This window comes from Elephantulus edwardii, unplaced genomic scaffold, assembly GCF_000299155.1.
Source record: "Elephantulus edwardii isolate Elephantulus edwardi_28Jun2011 unplaced genomic scaffold, EleEdw1.0 scaffold00122, whole genome shotgun sequence".
NCBI lineage: Eukaryota > Metazoa > Chordata > Mammalia > Macroscelidea > Macroscelididae > Elephantulus > Elephantulus edwardii.
Genome location: NW_006399872.1, coordinates 10,726,080 through 10,734,709, shown reverse-complemented (window position 1 = coordinate 10,734,709; position 8,630 = coordinate 10,726,080). Strand labels below are relative to the sequence as shown.

General features: G+C 35.7%; 1 pseudogene; it reads left to right on the top strand.

Moving 5' to 3' along the window:
* The first annotated feature begins 4,929 nt into the window (after positions 1-4,929).
* LOC102862176 overlaps positions 4,930-8,630 on the top strand; it is a 12,078-nt pseudogene continuing 8,377 nt past the window's right edge.

Here is an 8,630-nt window from a genome sequence, read left to right as displayed (position 1 = left end):
CTCGCCCTTTTGATTTTCTGACTCCAGCTCCTTGCACATTTCATTGTAATATTTTGCTTTGTCATCCCGTGCTGCCTTTTGGAATCTTCTATTCAGCTCTTTAGTATCTTGAATTCTTCCTTGTGATTTGGCTTCTCTGTGCTCCAGGGAGGATGTCAAATGTATCATCCAGGAAGAGTTCTGTTTATTACAAATATTTAATATAAAATTTGGCTTCCCCTATATACCAAGCAAAATTTAATTATCAAAAAGCAGGAGTGACAATACTAATCTCTGGCAAAATAAACTGCAGAATGAAAACCACCATAAAAGGTAAGGGAGGATTAAAGGCTCTATAAACCTAAAACATATAGTCTTTATCAACATCTACACATCAATGAAAAAACCTGCTAAATATATAAAACAACAGTTAACACATTTGATTAAAGAAATAGACAGCTCCACAATAGTTGTAGAAGAGAGACTTTAACACACTACTATTCCCAAAGGGCAGGTCAGGCAACTCAAAAGAAACTTAACAAAGACGCAGAAAATCTATACTATATAGTTAGACTACTCAACCTTGTAGATGTATTTTTAGTACTGCACCCAATCAAGAACCAATTTACTTTCTTCTCAAGTCCACAAAGTATACCCTCCAGAATTGATCATACACGTGGTAAATCTCAACAAGTCAAAAAACATTGAAATAATACAAAGCATCTTCCCAGACTACAGTGTAACAAAACTGCCCATGTGGAACTTAAATAACACTCTGCTCAAAGATGTTTGGGTTATAGAGGAAACAAAAAATTAAATAAAAAAAAAGTTTCACAAAACAAATTATAACATGCCAAAATCTCAGGGGTACAACTAAGGCAATCATCAGGGGATTATCTTTCTCTGTGAAAAGTCTTTCCATGTCTTTTATTCATTTTGTGGTTGAATTATCAGTCTTTTTCTTGAGGAGGCCTTATAGTATTCTGTAAACTTCAATTATTATATTCTTGTCTGAAATGGTTCTGCTTTAATTTTAACTTGGAGCCTACTATATTATAACTCTCTTTCCAGTAGTGGTGCTCAATATGCTGATAATAAGAATTTCTGGTTATTTAAAAAGTACTAGTGAGAACATCACTCTTCTGTGAGTTGCAGAAAAATGTAACAAATGTTCCACAATTTTTATAGTCAATTTCACAACTACAGAGCCAAAATTTATATACTGCCTTATAATCATTTCTTCAAACACAATTCATGGATATTTGCTATTTTTAAATGAATATACTTTGATTTGGGTTAAAACATAAGCATTTACACTAGTAACCTTCTTAACTTTGGGGTCATAATGAAAATATTCTTTTCTATAAAATTTTTCTTTCTGTAGGTGCTGCAAAATGAGTATAGACAGCATAGAAATGACCATACTGACCTCTATTATCCCCACACCACAGCAACCATGGCAGACCAGTGTTACATCACTTAGAGGAATGTTTGAACAAAAACAATTAAAACCAGGCCTGAAGAATGCAGATTAAAATCACCACCTTTGGCTTGGTAACATCACTTTCTGCCTACCAGGCCAACTGAGCTTCTTCGTCATTGTTGCTGTTGTTATTGTTGTTAAATAACATCTATGAGTCATCGACTCATAGATGACTCATAGTGACTCTATAAACGAAAGGTCTGAACACTTGTATAACTTTCATCGTTTCTCCAAATTCATAGGGTTTCCAGAGGCAAGCTAGCTCAGAAGTGGATGCCAACTATCCCCACAATGCTGTTCATATAACTTCATATTTTTTTCTGACTCCCTGTCTCTGCAGTATTAACTTTATTTACAGCTTCCATTCTTTCTTTCATCATTTGTAACTTTTCCTGTAGTTGTTCTTATTACTCCACATCAATATATTTCTTCTGCCTTTCTGTCTCTGAGATAATCATTGGGTCTGCAAAATGTTCTGCTTTTTTTCCAGAAGATTATTTTCTTTTGTCACAATGTTTGAAACCATCTTTAGCTTTCTTGAAATTATTTGAAGTTTTTCTTGTTAAGTGTTAGGCCACTTCTATTGCATCTGTGTAGGACATTTATAGTACATATCTTTTTGATGTTATTGAAAAAATTGTAGGCTTAAAGTAAATGTTCCATTTACAGGGGTAGGTACTTGTTCCACTGAAAGGCTTTTTTTTTTTTTGGCCTGCGGAGTGGTAAAATCTCCCTTTCCTAAAGTCTTTCAGGCCCTCTCTGATCTTCAGAGCAGCCCTGTGGTAATCTCCCCTTATTGTGGCCCCTCTCCTAAAGTTTATTGTCCTCTTTGGTCTGTGGAGTGGCTCTGCAGTGACCAGGTTCCCCAACTAAAGCCCTCTCTTTCCAAGGGCTTTTTGGGGACCCCTCTCCAAAGCATCTCAATGTGCTGGCTCTGGAAGTGAGTCATTCATCTGATTACAACCTCCTCTCCTACAGTTTGTTGTCTTCTTTTGTCTGAGGAGTGACAAGACCAGGTTTGCCAACTTAAGCAGTTTATATCTAGAGAATATCTGAGCATGATGTCCTTCTTCAAGGACCCATCTCTCCTGGCCACTTGTCCAAAGTAAGTGAGGTGGAGTTTCAAAATCCTAACTTCCAAGGAGAGATTTAGTTTCACCCTCTCCAAGACAGAGCTATTGTTTTCTTGGCAGTACCACAACATGAAGGCATCTATTCTTCTCCTGTCATCCTTAGTCATTGTCCAACTCTCTGAAGTATAACACGTAAATTATAAGACCATGTCCTGGATTAGGTGCACCTTTGTATTTACACTGACATAGTTGCTCTTCTGCACTCTGGAGAGGTCCATGACAGCAGATTTTCCAAATTCAATTTGTCTTCTGATTTTCTGACTGTTAATCTTAAGCTTGAAAAAAAAAAGAGTTTCCTTTGGATTACATTGCTCTCATCTCTGATGGCTTAGTGGTAAGGAGTTGCGTTGACAACTGAAACACATATAGTTCAAATTCACTAGCTTCACCAAGGAAGAAAGATAGACAATCTATTTCTATTCCATTCACTGCCTCTGAAAGCCCATTGGAGAATCAGCTTCGAGTCAGTTCCAGCCCCACTGTACATAACACAGAACTTCTAACTAGGATATAGCTGCTTTTGGTGGCATAGTCTATAGAGAATTACACTGTAACCCAAAAGCTACATTTCTCTGGCAGTTTGATTCTACCAGTGTTGCTATGCATGAAAGATGAGCAGTCTCAGTGGAAGGTTAACAATGATTTGGAAGCAATACCGTCACCATCAGTGACTTGCTGTGTACCATGCTTAAAAGTGGATGTAACATACCAGGTTAACATATCAGATTATTATTTAGAAATCTGGGGATAAGTGAATAGAGAATTTTCATTTTCTCCATAGTTTGACAGCACTGGGGGGGGGGAGGGAATCAGAACCCAAAGTAGAAATGTTCTGAAAGAAACTACTATTTTTTTTCAAGCTTATTTGAAAATATGTAAAATAGATGCTCCTGAAATTCCATCTCACATACATACAGCGTGTTGCCGGGAGGGACTTAACAACAACAACAACAATACCTAGTTTTGTTTAGAATAGATGTTAGATTGATGTAACAGAAAACCATAACAGTAATAATACATTTTTAAATGTGAGAGTAATTTTTCTTTTCCATAATAGTTTAACAGTAAAAAGTCCAGAAATTATCTGTTGACTCTTGAAGTCAGATACCCAGGCTCATTCTATCTTGTTTCCACCAACCCTTGGCATTGCTTTCACGTGCATGCACCAAGAAGGTCTAATATCCCATGTGCATTTCAGCCAACGCAAACATCACAAGGAGGAAAGTTACATTTTTTTTCTCTTTAAGGCATAATCTGGAGGTCTTATCTGTTATTTCTGTTTGTACTTTAATGTCCTGATCTCAGATACATGGGTTCATACCTAACAGCGTGCTCACTCTCCCGCTCCTCGCTCACGCGCCTCTATCTCTATCTCGCCTCTTTAGAACTAAATCACATGTAATAAATTAAAAGATCATCATTCTTCAGCTTGCCGAATAGGCAGATTCCAATTAAAATTTGATGGGTTCAGTCAATAGCCTGCTGGCCACAAATTCGGGACTGGCTTTCCATTGCAATTTCAAGGTGCCAGTTGTCAAATAAAATCTACAAGACACCCTATCCACCTGACATAATACCTATCTTTCATGGTAAGAAAGAATGAAAAAAAAATTTATTAAGATCATCATATATTCAGCTAGTAACTCTGTTATTGAGGAAACAGATTAAAATGGATAATACAGAGAGGAATCTTCAATCTACTGTTCATTAAGAACAGTACAGAAGGATATACAAACAGTCTTACATCAAAATGAAGAAATATTTGTCTTAAGTGCGATATAAGTATGATTATTGAAGGTATATACTTTCATTCAAATGAAAAAGTGTTGTCATTACTATGCACAATCATTTTGCTAGATACTTTGCTAAGTCTCGTAAAGATCTATGAGATGCAGTAATAACTCTTAAGGAATTTATTAAAAAAACAATGTGGGTTAAGATTCAGAAAATAAATACAAATATTTACATAAGTTAGAAGATTGAATGAGGAAAGTACCTATAGGAATTTTTAGTGATGTTAGAGAGATTCAGAAAAAGAAAGTTTGTGTTTAGATACATGATTCAGTAGAGGATAAAACAAACTTGATGAATAGGTTGCAAATTTTAAAATAGAAATGAAGGAGCAAATAAAAATCATATGCCTGCTCATAAAAATGAGGACACTTTAAGATCATTTGAGGAAAAGCAGAAATTTAATTTGACTGACTCAGAGGAAGTAGTGGTAGAAGATGAGGTCAAATAGGCAGGTAGAAGACATATTGAGTAGTCCCTTAAATATGAGGACTTTCTGAATTATTTTCAAAGGCAAGTAATAGCTAGTGCTAACGTCTTACGATGAAGTGAGTACTCTAATAAGAGACTATGTAATTTTAAATAAACTCTTTCACTGGAGAAGCAAAAGCACTTTAGAAATATACTTCAAGTTACTTGTTTCTAATTAGAATTTAGAATATATTGCACTTTAATAAATTATCCTTGTTTATTCAAAAACAAATATAACCACAAGAGAATGACTCTTTTTGAGCTAGCAAATGGTAGAGATAATTACTCTGTACAGGAGATGTTGCACATTTACTTGAAAATGTCAAGTGTTGTTCTCTTATTATTTTAAAAATGATAATGTTAATACATGTGCTATAAATAAGAATAATTGATGCCAACAAAGTAATATAATAAATATCACAATATGAAAACTCATGTAAGACTTAGTTACTTCAAGAAATGAAATACAAGTGGAAAATTAAACATAGAAGGAATTTGTAGATAAGAAAGGGCTTAGAAAATATACTAACCAAATGCAGTGTTTAAGTATTGCTTGGATACACATTAGAAAATATAGTATTATACACATATACTTACACACTGGACAAGTAATTCGATACATGATTGAATAATTATATCAGAGAGAATTGCTATTGTTTTAAATATGATATAGAGTTTAGTTGATTTCTGAAGATATTTTTTAAAAGATTCATCCTAAAATATTTAAGGAAAAGGACAGTGAATATTGCCAAAGAAAAACCCTCCTAAGCTAAGCATAGGTGCCCCACAAAAAAAATACTAAAGGAATTCCTAGAGCCAAAAGGCCTAGAGTTAACAACCACAGACCAAATGTAAAAGACATGACAGCTACATTCAGATACTGACTCTGACACAGAAATACACAAAGTATGAAATTAATACAATAGTAAAAACAGGGAACTAGAGATATCAACATTTAAATAAGGACAACTACAATTCAAAATGAGAGAATAAGGTGAAATTATAGAAATTCTAAATGGAGAAGTCAAGGTGATTTCAAGAAAAAGGGAACAGTGTTAGATGTGTAAATAAAATGAAAACATATAGGGTAATCATCCAGAAAATTAATAGATCTTATCATCAAAATAAAGGGAAGATATCCATAAATATGGTAAACATCAAAATTATACTATTGTTGTTGTTGTTGTTATAGGCCATCGAGTCGTTTGCAACTCATAGCGGCCCTATGTAAAAGAGCTCTAAATGCCATTCTATGCTGTGCCAATCTCGCTGTCTCAAACACATTCATTCCCACCACTCCACTCCCAGAATTAATCCATCTCATCGAGGGTCTTCCTCTCCTGTGCCGTCTCTCTACTCTCCCAAACACGATGTCCCTCTCCAAGGACCAGTCCTTCCTTGCAACATGCCCAAAATATGTCAGACGAAGCTTCAGAATCCTTGACTCCAGGGAACATTCTGGCTTCACCCTCTCCAGGACAAACCTGTTTGTTCTCTTAGCAGCACATGGTATATTCAACACTCTTCTCCAGCACCACAGATCAAAGGCATAAATTCTTTTTCTATCATCCCTATTCACTGTCCAACTCTCCGATGCATAGCATGTAATTGCAAAGACTATAGCCTGGACCAGGTGCACCTTAGTCTCCAGCCTGACATCGTTGCACTTCAGTACTCTTGAGAGGGCCCTCACAGCTGACTTTCCCAATGCAATTAATCTCCTGATTTTCTGGCTGCTGTTACCATGAGTGTTGACTGTGGAACCAAGTAAACGAAAACTGTTAACTATCTAAGGATGGAAATAAATAGAGGTGTAAATAAAATGAACTAAGAAGAGAAAAGCAGGCAGAATAAAGAGAGCAGCAACACCACAAAAAGTTGGTAAAGGGGAAAAAAAAGAGTCTAGCAAAATTAAAGCAATAAAAGAATACCTCTAGATAACTATATTGAATATGAATGGATTTAATGTACTAGTCAAGAGAAAAATAATAGCAGAACAGATAAAAAATCATGACTCATTAATATACTAGGTCCAAGAGAAATATCTTAGACACAAACAAAGACAGACCAAAAATTAAAATGTGACACAATATTTTGGTCCAAAAAACATATTGTTCTAGTCTGATAAAGTTATAAAAGCCTGTATCATTCCACAGATCACAGATTTCACTGTGATTGTTGGCAACAATTGACAGTAAATATTAACTGTGTCTGCAACTTAGTGGCAAGTAAGATTACTCATATTTTCACATCTTACTTCTCTTACCTTGTTGTTGCTATTGCTGTTGTTAGGTGCCATCAAGTCTGTCTCATAGGAGTCCTACGGTGACCCTATGTGTCCTAACAGAACAAGGCAACACTGCATGGTTTGAAATCAGAAAAGGTATGTATTAGGGCTGTACCCCTTCTCCATACCCATTCTATCAGCATGCCAAGAAAGTCATTAAAGAAGCTGAACTTTATGAAGAAGAGTGTAGCATCAGGATTGGAGGAAGAATCATCAACAACCTATGTTATGCTGATGACACAACCTTCCTTCCTCAAAGCCAGGAGGACTTGAGGTACTTGCTGCAAAGAATCAAAGACTGCAGCCTTCAGTATTGATTACATTTCAACATTCAGAAAAAAAAATCACCAACACTGAGCCAATAGGAAAAATCATGTAGATGGAGGAAAAAATATTGAAATTGTCAACAATTTCATCTTGCTGAGATCTACAATCAACAGCCTTGGTATTAGCAGTCAGGACATCAGGAGATACGTTGTATTGGGAAAGTGTGCTCTCAGGAATCTTAAGTCCTGAGAAGCAATATCAGTTTTAAACTGCGGTGCACCTGATTCAAGCCAGTCTTTTCAATAATTGGCTATGTATTTGAGAAGTGAAGAATAAATAAGAATGATAGGAGAATTGATATGTTTGAGTTGTGGTGTTGAGAAGAGTGTAAAATAGCCAATGGACTGCCAAAAGTACAATTATGTCTCTAGGAAAGTGCAACCAGAGTGTTCCCTGGAGGCAATGACGGTAAAACTTCATCTCATACACTTTGGGCATGTTGTTAGAAGTTATTCCTTAGAAAAGGACATCACATTTGGGAAAATGTAGGGTTAGCAAAGAAGAGGAAAACCCTCGAAAAGATGCACTGATAGTGTCTGTGGCAATAGACTCAAATGTTTTAGGGATGATAAGAATGGAGCAGGATAGGACAGGATAAAGTTGATTTTAGGGTTGATATAAGTCATAGTGTATGTGTTACAGATGGAAACACTGCCAGTCATGTGCTACCAAGTACTGATATATTTATGTTCCAGTTGCTGTGTCAATCCATTAGACTGATGGCTTTTTTCCCTTTTTTCCCTGACCATCCACATTGCCTAGTATGGTATCTTTCTCTGTCCACGTGTTCAAAATGCATGAGACAAAGTCTCACCTTCCTTATTTCTAAAAAGCATTCTGGCTACACTTTTCCTAAAATAGATTTGTTTCTTTTTCTGGAAGTCCATATGTTATTTAATATTATAATTCCAAAGCATTTGTTATTCAATAATAATTCAGTTCTTGTTGCTATGTGCCATCTAGTTGCTTGTGACTCATAATGACTCTATTATGTACAATAGGTTGTTCTCTGTTATCTAAATGTTGTACATAGGGTTTTCAGAGGCCTGCTATTTCAGAAGTGGATGGCCAATCCTTCTTCCTAGTCTGTCTTAATGTGAATGTTCAGATTAAGAGAAGTATTAGACAGACCAGCAAGTTAAAGGTATATCCCTTCTTG